This window comes from Neolamprologus multifasciatus, chromosome 7 (assembly GCF_963576455.1).
Source record: "Neolamprologus multifasciatus chromosome 7, fNeoMul1.2, whole genome shotgun sequence".
NCBI lineage: Eukaryota > Metazoa > Chordata > Actinopteri > Cichliformes > Cichlidae > Neolamprologus > Neolamprologus multifasciatus.
Window position 1 is genome coordinate 33,612,547 of NC_140445.1, and position 23,633 is coordinate 33,636,179.

The window sequence follows — 23,633 nt, forward strand, 5'->3', positions numbered from 1 at the left end:
CCTTTTGTTCTGTTCTCTGTCAAGATGATCCCACAGTGCTTCAATAATGTTGTGACTCAGGCTCTGGGAGGCCAGTCCATGACTGCTAGTCATTCATTTTATGTTTTTCTATTCAGGTGCGCTTTACTGCATTGGCAGTGTGTTTAGGATCATTGTCATTCTAAAAAATTAAGATGTTGTTAATCTGACATTTTCCAGACAGTATTGCATGGTGGATCAAAATTTGATGGTACTTTTTCCTCAATTCTGACAAGATCCCCAACACAACTGACTGAAATGAAGCCAATAACCACAACAGAGCCTCCACCATGTTTTACAAATGACAGTAGACACTTACTGTTGCACCTCTCACCTGACCTCTTCCGTACACAATTTGAACCACTGATATCAAATTTCATCACTCCTGTTGATGATGATTTTTAGTCCAGTTCTTGAGCACTTTGTCCAACCTCAGACCAAGGACCAGGTACATCTCTCTTTCCTATTTCTACAGGACATGACTTTCAGATACTGTTCATCTGGAGTAGATTGTTTGTTTTTTTATCTCCCGCTTGTCCAGTTTCCAGTCTAGTTTGTCGAGTTTGACACAAGGTCACAACACAGTATGCCAAGATATACCAAGTTTTCAGCTAATAGCTCTTTAGGAATCACCTTGTTGGTGCAAAAATACTATTTTATTCCTGTCAAACCGAGTTATCGTTGGCATTCCTCATAGTTCAGCTTAAGAAACGGGAACAAATGATGTCCCTTTGCAACCAGCTGCTAGTAAACAAAGTGTCCAAAGATACAATTTAAAACTGGTTCTTTGTTTAAGCTGTCTCTTATTTATAGACAGAACACCATTTAAACCCTTGTGTTTGGTGCCTTTTTTAAATGCTTGAATGATTCACAGGTCAGTGTTTCAGTAAAAAGAGGACTTTTTGGTTATTATTCATTCATTTATGTATGAATGAGTGGATAAATATTAAATGAATACTTAATGTTAAGGTCAGCATGACAGTGCCAGCAAAGTCTTATTTAATTGGACGATAAAAATCTCATTCATCCAGTTTACCTTGACTGTGATTTTCCCTCATCATTCACGCCTCGCCTGCAACATTTTTTGTGCCCCAGCATGGGGCCTATTCCCTAGTTCGAGAACCACTGCATTACACCATGTAAAAATGAAATGAATCTTTCAAACAGACATAAAAATCAACATTTACCAAATTTCCCGGAGGAACCCACCCGATAAAGTTTTATCTAATCTAATTATTGAAAAAATTCAATTAAAACCAACCACAGTCCAAAGTACAAATAGAGAAACATCAAGCTGCATCGGGTACATAGATGTGAATAAATTGTAGAGTGCACATTGACTATACGCAGCCTGACGAAGTTCTAGTACAGAAATGTTGCAAATAAATATATTTTTGCAAGTTAGACAGTCTGCAGGAATCTCTTTGCGATGCTCGTCCTAAAACTATTTTGAATAGCAGAGAGACGTTTCCACTGGCTTAAATGTTTCTGTGTCACCGTGCACATGCATTCTCTAGTTTATTTTGAGTCAGTGCTGACTATGTTGGGGCTCCACAGGAGAAAATGATCTTGCCAGTTTTATTTACTCTTTAGATGAATACAGGGTTAATTCATCTGATTTTCTGATAATCACAATACCTTTGGAGAATGAAATAAGGTATTGTCACTTGTTGCAGGAAGGCCAATTATAAAATGCAAGGATTATTATCATGACTAATTATTCAAGCAGCCCAAGTCCAAGAATCATAAATAAAAATGTAAAGCAAGCTTGATCAAATTTGAAGTTTTACACTCGTAAAACTAAGAAAATTGAGGAAATTCTTATTTATTTCACTTGTTTCACAGTGTTGGATAAATGTCATAATGGGATTCAGTCACTGATTTAATTTGCAGGTCAGGATTACAGTGATTAGACTGTTTGTTGAAGCTGTGAAGGTTTGGAATGGAGGGACATGCACAGTCTATTTTGTATTGTTCATTTGTGGCTGCTTTGGTGGGTTGTGGGGTATTTTTCACTCTTACTGTCCCGTCAACAAGAACACACACAAAAAAATCCTTTGTTAAACCTGATTTACTTCTGAAGATGAATACAATTCTTTTTCTAACATGACGGAGGTACAGAGTGGTTCCTTTGTCGTGTACATATGCCCAGAGAGTGCAGACCTTCATGTGATTTTGGTGGCACTGCTGTGGCATATGTAAAACATGTCTCCTAACAACTATTTTCTTTCTTTTTTTGTCTTAAGTGTATCTGTCTCACAGTTGCTAGAGATTCAAAGAGAATTTCAACCTTGCCTTCCACCATCTTGCCCATCCACATATCAAAAACAGTTAGAAACCTTTGAACAAAAGATGAATGCTGACCGTAATCACTCGAGCAATTTGCTTCATAATGGCTGTGAACCTGCAGTATGCCATATTATTCCAGTGCAGTAATGTGACTGTCACCGGAGAATGCAACGCATTAGTCATGTAGCAGTTCTGCAATGTAACATGCAACAATTAAACAAGTAAATGTGTACTGTAATGCATGACAGAGTGTCTAACAGACCACTAACAATTATTCTCCCTCTCCTCCGTGTTGCTTTACAAATAATTCTTAAAAGAGAGTATAGTCTCCATTTGTAGAAAGATTTAAATGCTAATTAAAGTGCATCATTTGGCAAGTGGTAAGTGATGAATCATATCCTCTGTCTTCCTCTGCTCACACTAATTGCTCCCCCAAAAAATCTATTCTGGCTCTGTCCCCAGCTCCTTTTCTTTCTGCTTTCCCGAGGTGACTCTGATCACAGAAACGCAGTCTGACGAAAAAAAGCATTTCTTCAAATGTGTCTTTTTTACTTTTTATATCATGAGCAGGTAAAAAATGTAACAGTTGTGGATGGAGGCAAAAGTTATCATTAAGAGTCGTTGGTTGAGGACGTTTCCAGCGCTTGAAGAAGTCATCTGACTCCTCAAACTTTGCAGTAATGCTCAGCAAACATGGACTTTGTTGAGAAAGTGACTGAAAATCAATGCTTTTGATGGCTGCAAGAACGAGGAAAGCTATAAAAACAAGATATAAAAGGGTTTCTGGCATGCAATTTTTACTGTCCAATCTGCCATTAAGAAATGGCAGTTACGAGAAGATATGAAGGACAAGAGTTGTAAGACGAGGAACCATTCGCAAAACCCCCAAAACGCTACCATTTTGTCAGATGCCATCTGGGTCTGCCATAGTGTACTGCCCCGTTTTGGGGCAAAGCCTATTTTAGGAAGTTCAGGCAGTGGTAGAAGTTGCTGGCTTATCTGCTTGGAGACTAGCTTGCCATAACCTGGGACATGGTAATGACATTGACCTGAGCTGGCACAGGAGCGGCAGTGCAGCGTTTTACTGTGTGGTGTTGGTGTACGAAGAAGCTCAACAAGTAACAGTGATCAGAAAGAAACCTTACCCAAAATCTAATTACAAAAGCCCTTTTCTGAAGTCTACAAAGAAACATCTGTATAAGGCATTTTGGAAAAACGTTTTGTACACAGATGAAGTTCAAATGCAGAAGTTCATCTGATGAAAAGAATGCCTTACCAGCTGTTGAGACTGGAGATTAAAATATTCAGCTTTGGCAGAAGAGCAGCCAGTGGTATGATACAGATGGATTTCAGTAAAACCTGTCTAACAACAGGTGCTGTAACAGGACAATTATCCAAATTATCCATACTTCAAAATCTGTGATGACTAACTTCAAGTAAAGTCTGGATGAGACAATATTACAGTACCTGAAGTCATCTGAGAGTGGACAAAATAACAAAATTAACAATAATAAGACCCCCAAATCATTTTCCAAGCTGTGGCATTGTTAATGACAGGCTTCATGTACTGATGTAATTGGGCACCTAAATGTGTCCAACAGTTTTTTTGTTTTTTCGAGTGTTTCATTTTTAGGGCTATAATTACATTAGCATTAGGGGTAAAAAAAGGATGTTGATTTCAAAACTGGGGTGTAGGGATGGGTACCGGTATCGTTCTGACATAAACAGTAGTAACCAGACCAAAAGCAGCGCACATTTCGGTGCTTTATTTTGGTGCTTTACTGACTATGTGCACGTTAGCATATGCTACTTCCTGTGCGGAAACTCCTGTGAGGAGCTTTGTTTCCGGTGTCCTATTCGCGCCTGGTTTACGGTCCAAAACAAGTTAAGCAAATGAATGAATCAAGCGGCGATTTACATTTCTATAGATGTTTTGGGCATTTACCCAATATATCTGTAAATGATGTTCATTGACATGTCTCATTAAATTAACTAATATAATGAGATCCTGTAAAAGAGAGTATTACATTAAAAGGTTAGAACACAATAAAGATAACACAAGAGATATATGGAATGTATTAAACAGTATAATCAAAAATGAATCAAGGAATAATGATTACCCTGGGTACTTTATAGAAGGGACAAGAAGTATTAATAACATGGAAGAGATAGTAAATGGCTTTAATGAATTCTTTGTAAACATAGGGCCAAAACTGGCAGAAGAAATAAAGGTTGATGGAATAGAAAGGGACACTGGTGAAAATATTGAAAGGAATAGTAGCTCAATGTTTTTAAGAGCAGTGGAAGAGAAAGAGATTTATGACATAGTTAGAGGACTTAAGAACAAAACCAGTACAGACTGGAATGATATTGATATGGTAACAGTAAAGACAGTTATTGATGGTATTGTAAAACCATTAAAATATATATTCAACTTGTCGTTTCAAAAAGGGGTTTTTCCACAAAAAATGAAAGTTGCTAAAGTTATTCCCATTTACAAAACCGGTGAAAGGCATCATTTTACAAACTATAGACCAGTGTCAATACTCTCCCAGTTCTCTAAGATACTGGAAAAACTTTTCATAAAAAGATTTGACAGTTTTGTGGATAAATATGAATTAATGACAGAGAGTCAGTATGGGTTCAGAAGCAACAGATCAACAGCTTTGGCATTAATAGATTTAATGGAAAAGATAACGGAATGTATGGATAATAAGAGGTATGCGCTCGGCGTTTTCTTAGACCTAAAGAAGGCATTTGATACTGTTAATCATGAAATTCTATTAAAAAAACTGGAAAAGTACGGGTTTAGGGGAGTGGTTTTGGAATGGTTAAAAAGCTATGTTGGGAATAGGCAACAATATGTACAAATAAATGAATATAAATCTTATTTGATGGATATAGCTTGTGGAGTACCTCAAGGTTCAGTACTAGGTCCAAAAATGTTTATTATGTACTTAAATGATATCTGCAGAGTATCGGAGATTTTAAAGTTTGTAATATTTGCAGATGACACAAATATACTGTGTTCAGGTGTGGAATTGCCACAGGTTTTGGAGGTGATCACACAGGAATTAACTACTGTATATTAAAGAAGTGGTTTGATATAAATAAATTATCATTGAATCTAGATAAAACCAAATTTATGTTGTTTGGAAACCAAAAGAGAAACATCAAAGTAGAAATATGTGTTGACAATGTATATTTAGAAAGAGTAAATGAAATAAAATTTCTTGGGGTGATCATTGACCACAAGTTGGAAGCCACATATTACTTATGTTCGGGGGAAACTGGCACGGGGCATTGCCGTCCTGGGGAAAGCAAAGCATATGCTAGATCAGAAAGCACTGCACATTTTATACTGTGCTTTACTACTGCCATATATGAGCTACTGTGTAGAGGTCTGGGGAAATACATACAAAAGTAACACATGTTGTGGAAGTTTTCCACTTAAATAAAGCCTGCAGACGAGCGGTGAGCGGTAGCTAACATTCTTTAATCCAAGCACACATACAAACAAGCTTGTGGAGCCCCCATGGCCGCGGGACAGACGGTCAGCAGAGTCTCACTGAGCCTAGCATGGCTCTCAGTTAAATACCTTCTCCAGGAACAAAAGGCAGTACACAGCTGTTTCACACCTCAAGGTTCACACTCCCTTGCTACTTCCCAGAATCCTCGAAGAGACAAAAGACTGGTCCTCTGGAGTTCCTGTTTCCCCCCCAACATCCTTGCTACACCCCCTACCATTTGTCTTACAGTATGAGTGTCAGACATGTTAATACAATAAATAATGTCATTAATATCTAGGTGAAAGAAATTCCTATACACACACAAACAATAACTGTAATACAGAAAAGGGCCATTAGATTAATAAATAATGTGGGGTACACGGACCATACAAATGCACTCTTTGTCAAAATGCAAGCTATTAAATTCCAAGACTTGGTGAAGCTTAAAACAGCGCAAATAATGTATAAAGTAAGAAATAAATTGCTTCCAAAAGAAATCTGTAAATTGTTCATAGAAAGAGAAGGTGGGTATAACTTAAGAGGGAAATGGAATTTAAAAATACAAAGTGCTAGAACAACTTTAAGAACGATGTCTATCTCAATTGCAGGAGTTAAATTATGGAACAGTCTAACAGAAGAAATAAAAGACAGTAAAAACATAAAACAGTTTAAAGTAAAATATAAAAACTTGATTTTAAATAAGTATAACAATGAAGAAAACGGGGTTAACCCAGGACGGTAATGTTGCTGGTAATGGTGTTGTGGTTCTTTTTTGGGGTTTTTTGTTTGTTTGTTTTGTTTTGGTTGTTTGTTTTTCCATAATTTGTGTATCTGCAAATATACACCTTCTGTATTTTTCATATGAAAGAAACTATACTGTGGTGGGGATTGCTAATTTCTTGTTTTTGATTTATGTATGTTTTGTTTTGTTTTGCTTTACTTTTGTTTCATATGTTGTTTGTTTAATTTAAGACTAAAAAAAAATAATAATTTTTTTGAATGAGAGGTAAAACTTGAGGGGGTAGGGACAAATAAGTAAATACTTCTACCTACTCCTTTTCAAACAAATAATGGAATAATATATTGTAATGATTGTGAAGGCTCATGTTTGAAATGTTTGAAATAAAAATGAACTGAACTGAACTGATATTTATCCCTGCGCCTCAGAGCAAAATAGAAAAGGGATTCAAATGTTATATTTCTCAGCTGTCCCTCGTTTATCCTGGGTGTTATGTTCTAAAAATAACCAGCGATAGGTGAAATCAAGTAGCCAATTTTATTTTTTGACGGTGCAAAACGTTTCGTGGACATCGTGGACATACAGCACTGCACTTCAGAGTCACACTGCCAGGGATCGATGAGGCGATTCTGTACTGTACAGGAGAGACGTCACGGAGGAGATCGTCTGCAGCGATCAGGACGCAGGACACAATGTGATGTAAAAAAAAAGCATGCAAACTTGCACTAAAAAATCTGCGAAACAGCGAGGTGAAATGTGAACCTCGTTATAGCGAGGGACCACTGTAATTTTGAAGGTAAGTCACAACATACCTTCGTACATACTAATGTATAGAAACCGTTACCAGCAATCATTCATTTTTTGTGTGGCTCTTTTTCACGGTGTGTTAACATGCTGTGTAGGTGTGTACTTGACTAGCTGATATCGACATAACGGGAAACATCTGGTTTGACTATTCTTCACCTGTAGTTTGAATGCTGAACATTTGCCTGTTTAAATCATAAGACCAGTCACTATACAGAGATGTGCTTCTGAATGTGGACGATGTGTCTTCTGCTGCAGTAATGCAGTTCTGCTTGTGTTGAGTGATGTAAACACTGATTGATCTAAACTCTTTAAACGTCAAAATTGATCATTAGATTTTTTATGACACATCAGTGGTGAGGGTTCCCACCTCCTGCTCTTTGTAACTTAACGCGATCTTTCCGTTTTCGAGTTGTGGAAATGATTTTGGAGGATATCTTCGCAGTAGCGATTGACCGCAAAATAAAGCTACCGGAAATGTACAACCCCACATCCGGTCTCAAACCAGGAAGTTAGCATTTTCTCGTGCACAGGGTCAATCTCGGTGCTTTTTTTTCCTGAGTTGTGATACACTTTCTTCTTCCTTACATTTGTATTGACGGTTGGCAAACAACTGAAAGGTGCATTACTGCCACCAACTGGTATGGAATGACACACTTTAGATTCTAGCCAATCATTTTACGTTTCCGGGGGTAGTAGGCGGGCCCAGGTACGTACGTTCTTTTAGAGCAGAGCTACAGATTAGAAATGCCCAAGGCAAAGCGGTCAAAAGTCTGGCTGTACTTCACAGCAAAATATGCAAACTCAGCAGCCTGCAACAAGTGCTTTAAGCTGATACTGTGATACTGTCAAAGGAGGTAACACCTCAAATCCGATGAAATACCTGGCCGATGCATAGCGTTTTTTTTTTTAAAGCCGAGAAATGAGCCGTATTTGATAGCTTGCTGCGAGACCTCACACCGAGCACATCTACTGCGGGTGTGGTGCCTGTTATCGGACCCGGAGTTAACAACATCCCCCAAAAACCCAAAGAGGAGAGTCCTGGCCCCTAGCCCTGCCAGTGTAGCAGAAATGATGACGGATGATGATGGCAGCAGCAGCAGCCGTTCTTCTCTGCATGAGTAGCTTCATGTTGTTGTGTGTAATTTACTTTGAGTAAGCTAACCACATTATTACATAAATGCATGTAAGGTGAACTAGCAAACACCGTGGTAGTTACATGTGGCTGTCTTCTTGTTTGATGGCAGATACTCCCTTCACCCTGGCCAAAAAGGCTAAAATGACCAAAGAAAAAGTGGAAAACAGCTAAACATGAGAGGTTTTTGGACAAAGTTTGTGTTTTTTCCATTGTTTAAGCACTGCTTCCAGCCAAGAGTGATACCATATATGCCCTATAGCTGCAGAAAAGGCTAACATTGTTATCTTTAAAAAAAAAACAAAAACACAGCTAAACATGAGAGGTTTTTGGACCAATTTTGTGTTTTCCATTCTTTAAGCACCGGTTTGAGCACCGGCACCATTTCAAAAGTACCAGTTTGGCACCGGTATCGGATAAAACCTAAACAAAACCCATCCCTACTGGGGTGTCATGACTTTGGCTCTCATGATAGTTAATACTGTGTGTTCCAGTCTTTAAATACCATCCGCAGCACAGCTTTGTTACTTCACAGGAGGGTTTTACAAACCTCAACATGTCCTGGGTGGTACAAATATGTACCTGCTGCAGAGCAGTGACAGAAAACAGAAGAGGCGAGGAGACAGACTATTACACTACCTCTGAAATGTCATACTAGAGCTGTTCGATTGGGACTATTGTCAAAGATTCATCTGACATTATCAGAGCTCTGTGATGAACAGTCCAGGTCAGACAGCTCAGCTCTGAATGGTGGTGGACAGAAAGGGGAGATACAGGGATAAAGTGGCAGCCACAAACCACTGATCCCTAAAGCTACATTGAGAACAGGGAAGCAGCTTTCTCAGGCACTTCCTTCACTTAAATGCTTCCTTTTCTGTCGCTCACTCTAAGATATCAGGTCATTCTCTCTCTAAACGGCTGTTGAATCATATTTAAAGATTCTTGCAACTATAGCTCAAAGTCAGACTGTGTCTAAAATTTCTTTTTCAGTTAGAAAAATGGAAGGTGGGCAGCTTGGATTAAGTACTTTCTTCATGTGCATTGCTCAAAATACTGGCAAAACACTGATAACCATCACTGAAAGCTGCTCCAGTTGACAAAGACGACTGTCACTCTTTTTAGTGAAGGTCTAGTAAATATTAGTTAATACAACTATAAATTACTATATTTTAACATGAGCTATGCCACTAGAAGTCTACATGTAAAAACGTAATAATTAAAATCAGACCTCTCAATGTTGTTTCTGTTGCTGGAGCCTTTTGAAGCATTTCTACTACAACTATTTTTGCTTTCTGTGCAGTTAATTATACGAAAAAGAACCATCTGCAAGTCTGTCCTCCAGTTTTGAGGAGTAAGATTATAGTTATGTATCCACAATTTGTATATATCTGTGACTACAGATGTAATGTGCTAACCAAGCCTGCAGGGGTTAGCTTTTAACATAAAATTCCACCTTCTTGTCTAAAATCAGTTTACCCTAGAACACTTTTAAAGCTTCGAATCCAATATTAGCGATTATGACATTTTTTTTATGTATTTTATTTTATTTTAAGATGTCCCAGAATCATGTAACACAATCAGTGACACAGCAGTAAAACTGTAGTCATATCACATCACATCTTACAGGCCATGCTGGCTCAGAGATGTATCGCAATCACAGCTGCATTCAGGGTTGCTCAATCACATGAGAAGTGGTAGAAACAGTGTGGGCTGCCTGTCTCCAATCTCTTCAGGTCTCCTGGATTTCCTTCTATTTCCTTCAGTCCCTTGGAGGTTAGAAGAATGTCAGAGCGTCCAGATACTGACTTCAAATAGATTCAAGTTTATAGATGATTTGTAGCTTCTTCCAACACACAAGCGGACAGAAAGAGTGTGCCAAAGACATCACATTTATCTCTGTTTGAGACCTTTATTGGAAATGATTAAACTTTAATTAGGCCGTTTGGCTTCCCTAACTTTCTTTGTATTGCTCATGATTATATGGGCTGCTTTTAACAACTAATTTCCTGATTCTTTTATTACTTTAGCAGTCTGACTTTCATTGTACTTTCCCCTAGCCCACACTGTCTGCTTGCCTTCCTTTTTTATGTTTAATTTTCTCCTCTTCTATTTCTTCTTTTCTCCATTGTCTTTTCCTAATCCTCACCTTGTGTATCTCCCATATATTCGTTCTTTACACTCAACTTTTTTCTTTCCCTTCATTTTATCTCTGTATGCTCTGTCCTCTACATCCAGGCACATGTGAGGCTAACCAACATCAGGAGTGCTTATCCACCATCTGTAACTCTGCACATTTTTTAACTTGCACCTTTGTGTTTTATAAAGCTAAATGAAATTCAACTGTGGAGCCAAAGAACCCCTTAATAAGGATGTTTTGTTAAAACATGACTTCAGAATATTACTGCCACTGTGAGGAACTAATCCATAGTCATAACATCCATCCAAACACCCGAAGAAGCTGACCCTAGAATTCAAATGAACTATCAAACTGTGATATAGCACCCCCCCCCCTTTCTTCTCTTATGTATTGAGGTGTTCCTTAGTAATTACCCTTATAATTATCTGGAGTCTCATGGCATGTTGCTGAATGAGCAGAATAGTTTTCAGCAGGGCATATATTGATTATACTTAGGTCAGGACTGCTTAAATCAAACAACTGTAGTTGTTTTCATCTGCAGTAAATTAGATTTTGCAGCAGAGATTTGTTCTACAATCTCTCTATACTTCATCATGCAGGAAAAGAAGGATCAATGGCAACAGACGTGATGCTGCTTATGGAAAACACAGCATAAGAAGAAGAAGCTGCAGTGGAGGAGGGTTGCAAAGTGGCTCTCAGAGGCAGCATTAACTGTATGCAGGCTAAAGTTAAAGTTATATATAGTGTTTGTTTTGTTTAACTTGTACAACACATTGGTCAAGTTATATTGTTGAAAATGTGCTATAGAAGTAACCTCTATAGCACCTCATAACTTAAGTTGGCTGTATCAATTGGTGAAATGGCATGTACCACAACTTATTAAAAAAAGGACTCTGGGAGGAGAGGCTGACCAACCAGCTCAAATAAAAAGGTGTGCCGATTTTCAGACATGATGTTCAGGCTACACATTATTCAAACTGAAAAACGTGTTCCAGAAAGCAGGTAAATTTGATCCAAGTGCAGCCCTTGTTTTGTTCAAGAAGATCTGAGATGTAAAAACGAATTAATCAAATCTTCTCTCTGGGGCTTTTTGAAACTTCTTAAAGGTTAACTCGTGAATTAAAAATAGATTAATGACTAACCTTATTTTGTAGGATGAAATTTTATATTTCAAACTTAAGACATGATCTTGGCCAAAAATGAAGTATTATTTTATAGCTTCACTGGACAGGACTGACCTTCAAAGGAAAGCTACATTTGGTCTAAAAACGTCATGTAGAAAATAGTTACAGATGTTAAAAATCTTTTTCTTAATAAAATAAGGACAATCTTTTTTTTTTCACTCCAAATAAAAGTTTAAAATAGGTAATTATGCTATTACTATTCTATGACATGGTGGGAGTTTTGGAGTATCCTATTTGTGTTATGCATCTAACATGTTTCCAGAAAGCTGGATAAAATTTAATCCAGGTTTGAATCAATAATGTGACATCTGAACACCTGATCCAGGTTTCTGAATATTCTTGGTTTGTAGAAGTAATTTTAACTGTAGACACAATTGCACATATGATTAGAAACCCGTGTTAAATGCCATCTACACAGAAATTAAATAACCAGGTTTCTCATTAAAAAGACAACAACTGGGAAATCATATTGCATGCGAAACACATTTCATTAGTAAATAATTAGCATCGTCTAACTTGCTAAATCCTGGTGTGTGCTGATGGTCATTTTGGAAAGTACTGCTGTGTTAAGAGGATTTAGGCGCTCACAGAAGGCTCTGATATCTGCTGCGTGGCTGAGGATGGACAGCCAGATTGACAGTTTCAACGCCTGCTGTTATAAACTCAGCCTGCCTCTGACATTTACAACTTCTGTTTAAGAAATTAAAAAGCAATTTTCTTCCAGACATGCATTTCTATTGTGTTTGCGGTTAAAGAGTTGGACTTAGTTTATCCCACTTTGTGGAGTGCTGTGAAAAAGTATTTGTCACCTTCCTGATTTCTTTTTCTTGCATATTTGACCTGAGTAAATTCAAAATGCACCTTTTAAGTGATGATTTAATTTACTAAGGGGAAACTATTCAACTTGGGCCTATGTGAAAAAGAAAGTATCACCCCCTGATAACATATATAAATGGACTCAATTTCTCATCTCAAAAAGCAACACACCACGTGATGATCTAAAGAAACAGTTGAAAAACAAAGTAACACACATATATTAGTCTGGAAAATGTTGCAAACCCTTTGGGACTCTGGTGGGCCACCGTTAGAACAGTGGTGACCCTTTCTAGAAGATTTATCCAAGAGGTCAAAGGAGGTAAGAATAACATCTAAAGCCTGGCAGGTATCAATTGCCTCGATTAAGGTCAGTGTTCATGATTCAATAAGATGGAGGGAACTGGGAAAAATAGCATCCATGGAGGAGTTCCAAGGCAAAAACCCCACATTTGCCAAAAAAAGAAGAAACCCCATCTTGATGATTCCCAAGATAAAACAATATTCTCTGGACTCATGAGACAAAAGTTTTAGAACATAAAAAATTAAAAAGAGAAATTCCTCTAACCACACAGAAGAATTACTTTTGAAGACTGCTTCTTTTTCAAAACAAGCTGATAAGCAGAGCAGGAAAAACATCTTAATGATGCAACTTTGACAGCAGTGAAGTGCAGCACAGCAAGACGCACTGAGTGAAATCTGAGCATTTAAACCTGATAGGCTGATCATGTGTGAGCATACTAATAACCCACTGCTCCAGACTCCCATCAGATAATCCGTCCGCACCACAGTGACATATAAACGTGTGGCCAAAAGTTCAGATCGGTGTAAATAGTCGGATCATTTGTTATCAGACCAGCAGGAGCACTTTCTGTTGTGTACCATCACATTTCAACAAAGAACTCCTGTTGATAGGAGGACATGGATCGTTCCCAAAACAAATCCATTACGTGAACTAGAATCTATGGAGTTTCTTTTGGGTGTTCAAACCAAAACTACAGTAGACGTCATCCAAACTTACAGATGTTAGAATAACATCGCAAACACTGGTCCGATTTTTTTATATGTAAATACAAAGTGATTCTGTTTGTCATTGCATTGTATTACACAGAAAAATGGATTTATCCAGTATCCAGACTGCATAACACAGATGTACTGATGTAATTATAACCAAACTGGTGGCATGGCACAATGGGGTGCAATATTGTTTCATAGACCCACCAAGCTGGTCTAGACTTAAATACCTCAACAAATACTACTACTGGCACTTTAATACCTATATTCAAGAAAAAACACTGATTATAGGTGTTTTTCTCTAGTGACAAGACAGTAAAGATGACAACGTTATTAAAATTTGGTATTCCCACCACCCTGAACTTGCCTTGTTTTTTAAGGTATAAACATTACAAATTAGGCAATGAGCATGGTTAATATTAAACTCACGGTCACTGTTAACATGTCACTGTCACCTACACACTGAAATACAGTTCCGGTTATAGGTTTACATACACATATCATGGGCATGAATGTCATGGTAATTTGGGGCTTTTAATGATTTATTTTAACTGCTCTTTTTCGAGTGTGTAATGATTTACAGCATACATCTTTAACAACTTAAAAAAACAAGAACAAGAACAACACATTTGAATTTATGCTGGATTTTCTCTAATCCACACACAGTATATATGCATGTTCAAATATATGCATACACCCCCATTAGTATTTGGTTAAATGTCCCTTAGCAAGCTGCACCTCCATCAGAGACTTTTAGTTACCATTGACAAGAAGCATATTTCTCTTCTTTCACTATTCTTGGCTGAAATGCTGGAGATCTTAAATTAGCTGGTTTCCTGTCATAGACTTGACTTTTAAGGATAATCCACAATAGATTTCAATAGATTTGATGTCGGGAGTTTGGTAAGGCCATTCCAGAAGCTTAATATTAGCCTGCTTTATCCCTTCCAAAACCAGTTTTGATGTTTGTTTGGGATCAATGTGCATTGGAATCTGCAGTTGTTTAGAAACGGCTCTTGTCAATCCATCCATCCATCCCCTTCCGCTTATTCTTGTTAGGGTTGTGAGGGAGCTGGAGCCTATCCCAGCTCCCAGGGAGAGAGACAGGTTACACCCCTGGACAGGTCGCCAGAGTGACGCAGGGGTCTTGTACACCCAGTTTTTGTTTTTTAAAGTAACTAAAGAAATATGCTGTACAGTCATTCCACTTGGAAAACAAAACTTCAAAGAATTCATTAAATACCCTAAATTACCATGACATTTATGCTTAGGATATGTTAATGTCACCCTTTTTAACTGAGTAGTCCAAAATCAGTCGAATCCGCAGTAATCTGTTATACAAAGTCAAGGAAAAAAACAGTATTTGAGAATCTACTCATTGGGTTCAGTTAGGATCGTAAGGAGACTGGCAGTGGTAACTCAACTTAAAGAAGGAATATCCCTCCACTCAGAATGAGACACTGACGACAACTTAAAGGAAGAAAAGTGATTTGAGTGTATTCAACATTTAAATGGTCCAAAACATAGACATGAACAAAACATTTAAATAATCTCAAACATGTAAATCTCAACAATGTACAATATATCACTTAAAGTGTCCATAAATGGTTTAGGTAGGCTGTCCATTTCAGTTCAGTGCACTTAGTATTCAGTGTTCTTAGTAAGTGTTAATTGTCTTTAGTCACTGGTTCGTTTTTTTCACCAGTTTCTTTTTGTTAAGTGGAATCAGATCTGACCCAAAAAAAGGAAAAAGTAACAACATAAAGCGTCCTGAGATCTCAGAAAAACGTTAATCCAAAAAAAAATTGCAAACCGTTGTATCCTACCACCCTCCAAGGGAACAGGTGGCCTTCAGATTGAGAACGTCCTTTCTAGGCACCTCCAGTGGCATCCAGTCCTTAGATGGCACCGCTTGGTCCTTGCAGCAGATTTCTACCACATAAAAAACCAGTCTGCACACAACGTGCAGTCCAATCACTTCACTTGTAAAATAAAACATGTCTTCCTCTAATATTATCCCTTTTTTTTCCCCACACATCACACATCTATACAGTTCTTATTGGCCAATAACAATTTATCAACAACAAAAATACATTTCACTGCAAATCATGAAGCATGAAAAGTGTCTCCGTGGTGTGTTAGCTAAAACATCACATATAAACGCATTAGCCCAGGGAGCACATGTGGGTACGCTAGCATACTTTCCACAGGCTAACACAGCTAAGCAATCATTAGCAGGTTCTAAGACAAATATCACATTTCTGACAAGCATAGTATCCTGACTGGTTTTATGCTCAGAACTGGACTGTGAATCACAACTTAAACTGCAACCATGAGACTCACCAGGATATTCTTCAAAGAAAACATTAATTCCGTAGCGCAACACGTTACAGACTGAATCTCCACACAGCTTTGCGCATCTAGCTCCGTGCAGGCGGATGCAGTGAAAGAAAGTCACCACGCACGCGCTATGGTGCATTCACGGTACATGGGAAAACTCAGAACTTAACAAAACAGTAACACTTCAAATTAGAATAAAAATGGAATACAATTGGCAATAAAATAACCATGGGTTACATTAACTTCTACCCACAACCGTAAGTGCAAAAGTGCAGGAATTGCTCACGTATAGTTAAAATGCCACTATATTTTTTTTACATACATGGGAAAAAGCAGAAACAGGAATAGCATGATGTGTTGTTTTACTATATAAAAAGATTCACCCTTTCACCATTTTTAACTGCCCCCTCATCCACTCTATCCTGGCGCCAAGCCTCAAGTGCTGTCCACTTCTGTCAAGTGCAAGCCATCCATTTTTTATGCTCTATGACTCTAATCATTGATGAAGTCAAAGTGTTTCCTCTTTAAATTTATGACAATCAAAATACTTGAAAAATTATTTTTATGGCTCACCTACCCAATTAACCAGTGATTCCACATACAGAAAGCTTCTTTTACTAAAAAAACCCAAAACAAAACTATCTGTGATTTAATTAGAATCATAGTACCAGTAGACTTTTATCAAGAATGAACATCAGAATGTGTGGCAAGACTAAAACTTTAAAAAGAAAAGAATGGTTTTGCACAGGTGCACCATTTTAGAGAGGAGTAGTTGCGCTTTTACCTATTTTATGTTGCGTTAGTATGATTATAGAGGTGGAGACTTGCATTGAACATGGACAAAGGTTTTTAAAAATGAGATCAGCACATGGACAAATGATTCAGATTTCAGACTGCTTTAAATGTTTGGCTGCAGACCCGACTTTTTTCTCTCTTAGCTCTGTATGATGCAAATGAAACTGGATATTCTCATCTCAGATGCACAGCTCTAGCTGTGAGCATACAGCATACAGACCCAGTATAAGATTAAAAGGCGATATTTTGAAATGTGGTTTTCAACATTTAAGAAATAAGCTGGAAATTAGCGAAACAGGTCTCCTTTAATGTGCATTGTTTACGCTTCCAGGCTGTACTAAACACTATATGAGGTGTCACTCGATTCAGCTATGAAAGCAGAAAACTCACCACAAAGGACTGTGCATATGACACAGGGCTACCTACAGAAGTTTGTAACCAGGAAGTAAAGAAGTCCCAGCTAGACATTTACAAGAAAAGTCATGACCATTGACAAATGTTTTTAACTATATTCTTTCTTAGCAAAACTAAAACCTTACGAGTCCCTAAACCAAGTTTTTAATAAGAGGTTTGAGAGTTTAGAGCTCACAGACAACTACGCAGATCACGACTTTAACTTGTAATCCTGTTTCAAACATTATATGGCATTCATTTCTTGGAACGTTTTTGCTGTGGCAGCGACACTTCTGTTGGCCATTTTCCTATCTCTGGTTACTGAAACTATAAACATGTACATTTTTAAAAACAGAAACAGAAGGGGATTATAAAGACTAAAAACAGCCAAAGGAAAATATTTCCACACAGATAATTTTCTTATTCTGTGGAAAAGCAGCTGCACACATAAGAACAGAAAAACAAGGACATAACACCAATGTAATACCTAATTCTGGATTAAACAAAAATTATGTTTCTGTTCAATATGCTTGGAAAAAATTAAATGTGAGATATGTAAGCAGCTTTCTGTCAGCTTCTTTTAAGCAGTTGCCTGTTTTTCCCAATAAACACATTAGTAATTTTAAAATCATATACTTATTTTTACCTTTCTGTTTAGTCACTCAAAAGAGCTCTTTTAAGTTAGCTTTCTTTAAAAAACATCCATAAATCTGCAGGTATTGTTCTATTAATCGATACACAGTGTCCTTGGCATCTAAATAAATGCACCAAAAGAGAGAGTGTAACCTTTTTGTTGCTGCACTTGCCAATTTACAGTCTGCCTTCTATTTTAATAAGTCATAATAGAAAGTGTATCAACACTGACTTAAACATTCAGGTCTTCTGCAACTTATCAAGGGTTGCATGTTATCATCTATTTAACACAAATAAATAAATAAATAAAAAGGCAAAATGCAGAAGCAGTGTGTCACAAACTAAGCACACAATTCCAGAGGAATTAAGAGCAGAAGTAGCAAATCAACAAATCAAAAAAATGTGACAAAATCTATAAAAGCACATGTTTTCACAGTTTTTTGGCCCAATTCGGGTGTGTGTTAACACAATGTCGAGGAGGGAAAAAAGGAGGAAAAAGGAGGAGGAAAAACATCAGCAATGATCTAGATTGATGAAAGCAAATACTGCTGCCCACCAATCCTGGATGGGTTACACGGCAATTTCTGAAGTCCATCATTTTACAGAAGGAAAGATTATTCACGAGTGGACGGCATTTTATGACAGTTGTCAATCTGCCCACCAAAATCACCCAGAGGTCAGGCTGTGCAATGGTCAGAGAGAGTGCAAAAAACCCAAGAGCTACATCTCACTGTTAAATGCTGAGAGTACGAATAGAAACAGACTGAACAAGTATGGCTCCTTTGGAAGGGTTGCCAGGGAAACACCTCTTCTCTCTAAATAGAACATAGCAGCACAGCTTAGGTCTGCAAAGATTCATCTAAACAAACCACAAACTACTAGAACAATGTTGTTTGGACAGACAAGACCAAAGTGCAGATGTTTGTCTATGTTTAGCTAGTAATCCAAACAAAGCATATCAGCACAAAAACAAAACTCTCAAGCTTAAGGGTGGTTGAGTGACAATCAGGCCTTATTTCACAGTCTTGATTTTGAGTCGATCATGAACTCTTTGGTATACCAAAATGTTCTAGAGTCAAATGTGAGGCATGCTGCAGCGGTCCAAGGTCCAAACTAGGGCTGCCTCAAATGATTATTTTGAGTCGACTAGTCACCAATTATTTTTTCCAGATTAGTCGACTAATCAGATCATACAAGGATGCAAAATGTACAGCTTATTGCACCAGCATGCATCTGCTCTTATATAACTATCATTAGCTTACAGCTTGACGTGTTTAAAGTATGTGCTACCTAAAAATAAAGACAAGATGATAGTTTATTAAACTTTTAGTCAAATTTGCAGATTGACTCGGTAGAGATTAATAACTCAGCCGTCTGCTCTTTGCTCCCTAAAAGATAACAGAACACTGAAGTAAATTCTCGACCATCTCACACTTCTGTTTAATTAATAAATAAGACACTGAAAAAAGCCAAACAAGAACATTTTTAAGTTATCTAAGTGACTTATCTAAGTTATCTAAGAGCTAACTGGGCGCTAACCGTGTCATTCAAATATATTGAATGACACGTGTCACTACCCGATCCGTACCGGAAACCCGATCGATACCCCGCATGCGCGAAAGGTGTCTACTTCCGGTCGTAGCGTTTTACGATAGTTATGGGTCAGAGTATCTGTTAAAATGTTAAGAATAATAAGTATATCTTAAAATGTTTACAATAATGAAGCATTTCAGTACATTGTAGACAAAAACGAAAAATAAAAAGATAGTTACGGATCGGGACTCCCCGATCCTTACTGCGCATGTGCAAAGTCGGACTGTACAAATCGGGTCTACCCAATCCGAACCGCGCATGTGCAGATGTTTTCTTCTTCTGTTCGTTTAATGGCAGTTTACTCCCCAGTGTACGAGGATACTGCCACCTGCTGACCGAGCGAATGAACCCTATTGTAAACTGAATTGGCGTCATTACAAACGTGTGTTAAATTTGATTTAGTGATAGTCGAGTGTGTTTATGCTTGTCTGTGTGGAGATGATTGACTGGAATAGTGATGATGATGTCCGCTATCACTGTCAATTGTCAGTAAACACTTAATCTGGCTGCTGAATCTTCACGTGACACATTGCTAAGTCAATATTATTAAGTCTGTAATTAGGCGCCATTCTTCTTATTTTACGGCGCTGTTGTTCAATCGGGAAACGCTCTCTGTTGAGGAGAAAAGCATGAATTTGTTTGTATACGGATTATCCATAGTTTAAATGTCCCGGTAGTCGAAAAGGAGGCAGAGCTGTTGAGAAATGCTAAGAGCTAACTGGGCGCTAACCGTGTCATTCAAATATATTGAATGTCGCAATGTTGGCAAAGAGAGGAAGTTACGTAAGATTTGCGCATGCGGGGTACCGATCGGGTTTCCGGTACGGATCGGGTAGCGACAACACGGTTAGCTCCCAGTTAGCTCTTAGCATTTCTCAGCAGCTCTGCCTCCTTTTCGACTACCGGGACATTTAAACAATGGATAATCCGTATCCGCAACAAATCATCATACGGAAACCTGATCGGTACCCCGCATGCGCGAAAGGTGTCTACTTCCGGTCGTAGCGTTTTACGATAGTTACGGGTCAGAGTATCTGTTAAGATGTTAAGAATAATAAGTATCTCTTAACATGTTTGCAATAATGAAGCATTTCAATATAATGTAGACAAAAACGAAAAATAAAAAGATAGTTACGGATCAGGACTCCCCGATCCTTACTGCGCATGTGCAAAGTCGGACCGTACAAATCGGGTCTACCCGATCCATACCGCGCATGTGCAGGGGTTTTCTTCTTCTTCTGTTCGTTTAATGGCAGTTTACTCCCCAGTGTACAAGGATACTGCCACCTGCTGACCAAGCGAATGAACCCTATTGTAAACTGAATTGGCGTCATTACAAACGTGTGTTAAATTTGATTTAGTGATAATCGAGTGTGTTTATGCTTGTCTGTGTGGAGATGATTGTTGGAATAGTGATGATGATGTCCGCTATCACTGTCAATTGCCAGTAAATACTTCATCTGGCTGCTGAATCTTCACGTGACATATTACAAAGTCTGTATTATTAACTCTGTCATTAGGCGCCATTGTTCTTATTTTACGGCGCTGTTGTTCAATCGGGGGACGCTTTCTGTTGAGGAGAAAAGCAAAAATTTGTTGTGGATACGGATTATCCATTGTTTAAATGTTCCGGTAGTCGAAAAGGAGGCAGAGCTGTTGAGAAATGCTAGGAGCTAACTGGGCGCTAACCATGTCATTCAAATATATTGAATGCCACAATGGTTGTGTCCAAATTCATGGGCTGCATCCTCCTGAGGCCGCATTTGTAGACCGATTACGTCACAGCGACGCGCCGAAGGCTGTCCAAATTCGTAGACTCCTCCGAATGCAGCCGACAAATGCGTCCTCCTTTTCCCCGAATTTGAAGGATGGGTCGGGTGTGTCCTTCTTGGCCCACCATATCCCAGAATTCATAGCGCGGCCCAGCCAAGCTCCAGTTTCCGGCAATGGCGGCCGCTACTAAGTTTTAAAATTACTCTTATTAATCTTTCTGGGCCACAAAATAAACTTTAAACATATTTTCAGGCGAGAATGTGGGTTAGCTCGTTAATAATTAAAAATGAACACAAAAAACGGAGAAAGATTTCGGGGTCCATTTTCGATTTTCGTGCCGTGGCGCTGACAACCGGAAATACTCTGAATTAAGGGCGGGAGTAGATCGAGAAGGCTAGACCGTCCAATTCCATAGCCGTTTACTTCCGGCCTACCCGACCTCCTGAGGACCCGGCCCACATAGACCGCGAAGGCCGGGTCCTCAGGAGGATGCAGCCCATGAATTTGGACACGACCAATGTTGGCAAAGAGAGGAAGTGACGTAAGATTTGCGCATGCGGGGTACCGATCGGGTTTCCGGTACGGATCGGGTAGCGACAGACACCTCCACGCATCTGACAGGAGGAAGCCGGGACAGGCTTACTATGACCCACATGCCGTCTGATTGGCTGAGCAAAGTCATGTGGTTGGAGTCATGTACCTGCGATGCATTCAATGGCAGGAATAAGTGCAGGAAACAGATTTTACTCTGGGTTACAGATGGCTTGATAAATCGAGCAGATATTTGAAGTTTATACAGCTACATTCTCGCCTGAAAATATCCTTTTTTTTTTTTTTTTTAAATTTTGTGACCCAGAAAGAGTAACATTAAAAGTAGCTGCCGCCATTGTTGGAAACTGGAATTGGCTGGGCCATGCACTGAATTCTGGGATAGGTTGGGCCATGAAGGATACACATGACCCATCTTTCAAATCTGGGGAAAAGGAGGAAGCATTTGTTCGCCACATTTGGAGGAGTCTTCAAATTTGGACAGCCTTCGTCGAGTCGCTGTGACGTAATCGGCCTACAAATGCCACCTCCGAAGGATGCGGCCCCTGAATTTGGACACAGCTACGATTCCGGAGACTGCTTCTTCTTCTTCAGCGTTTAACGGCAGCTGGCATCCTTGTAGATGCATTACTGCCACTTTTTGTTTCAGTCCGTTATTACAATCTTAAACCTGACTACTTATTCCTGCGTCTTTCAGGATCTCACAAAAGTTTAAACGCCACGTCGACTATTAGATTAGTTGTCGACAATTTTGATAGTTGACATAATTGTGAGTAGTTCACTAATCGTGGCATCCCTAGTCCAGACCTCACTTTGATTGAAAAGCTGCAGTAGATAAATTAATGATCACAAACCTCAAAGAACTGAAGCGCAAGTTGTCAAACAAGTGGGCCAAAATTCCTGCTAAAGGTGGTTTTACAAGTTACTGAATCATGGGGTGTATTTTCTCACACACTCTTTCTGCACTTTGGCATAAATTGTATTAAATAAATAATGAAATATGTGCAACATGTCATGTGTTGTTGCTTTCATGCTTTATCTGTTTTTATGTCTTGTCACATATTCATAACATGTGCAGTCAGCACTGAATTGGAGAAACAAAAACAAAACGCAGTTCCCATGTTTGTGCTTCAGTAACGAAACAGACGGTTGTACATGATGTGACTATAAGGTTAAGATTTCTCTTTTTGTGAAACATTTGTTTTGATATGGTCTACTGAGAAAGGCGTTTCTTTATCACCGAGCACTTGCGCCTTGAGGCACAGGCACTTTTTTTTATGCCTCTCACACACACAGAGTGTAGACTTGTCTCATAAATGTGTAGATTCTATCTAAAGCATTCTTTTTTAAGATAAAAAGGGATGCGCATTTGCAAGTAAATGTTTGGAAAATGTGATAAAAGCCCCTCTAACCGAATTGTCTGTAGTGTAAACCTGCGTGCTCACGTAAATGTTTTAAATCAATGTTTACTCCAAGCTAAGGATGGAAAAAACATTTTACCCTTGCTCTTTCCAAAAAGACCAAATCGAGTGAAAGAGGAGAGAAATGCAACAGAGCACGCATTTGTTCCATCTGTGTTACTGGCTGGCAGCCTGATAACCATGAGAGTACAGTTATTGACAGTCACTTTCACAGAAAATGTGCAGCTTGCATTTATGAACAGCACCTTTCCAAAATCCACAGAGCCTTTTCCCATTTGTTCTCTGTTGAAATTGTATCACAGAGCCGTTGCTGTGACTTTGTAGTCTGAGCCAGTAGATATGATACAATTACCAGTATTTGGCTCAGTGGGGCAATTGATAATGTAGCGAGAACGCTCTGCAGGAGCCACATCACAGAGAAACAGATGGGCTGTATTCCTGCCTTAGCCTAGCTCCTAATGTGAGAGAACATCTGAGTGTCATACCAATCAGAG

The 23,633-nt window shown here is 38.6% G+C and overlaps 1 protein-coding gene and 1 long non-coding RNA gene across 7 annotated transcripts in view; both read right to left on the reverse strand.

Annotated features, from left to right (window-relative positions):
* whrna (whirlin a) overlaps window positions 1–23,633 on the reverse strand; it is a 241,723-nt gene that overhangs the window by 83,240 nt on the left and 134,850 nt on the right. The gene's annotated exons all lie outside the window — the stretch shown is intronic.
* LOC146514628 (uncharacterized) lies at window positions 6,826–21,686 on the reverse strand. 2 transcript variants are annotated; one of them, XR_014875209.1, is made up of 3 exons: window positions 16,232–21,686; window positions 7,276–14,930; window positions 6,826–7,160 (listed from the first exon to the last, which is right to left on the reverse strand). It is a non-coding gene; the product is annotated as an uncharacterized LOC146514628 (long non-coding RNA). The 2 variants fall into 2 exon arrangements; XR_014875208.1 differs by having other exon boundaries at window positions 6,826–14,930.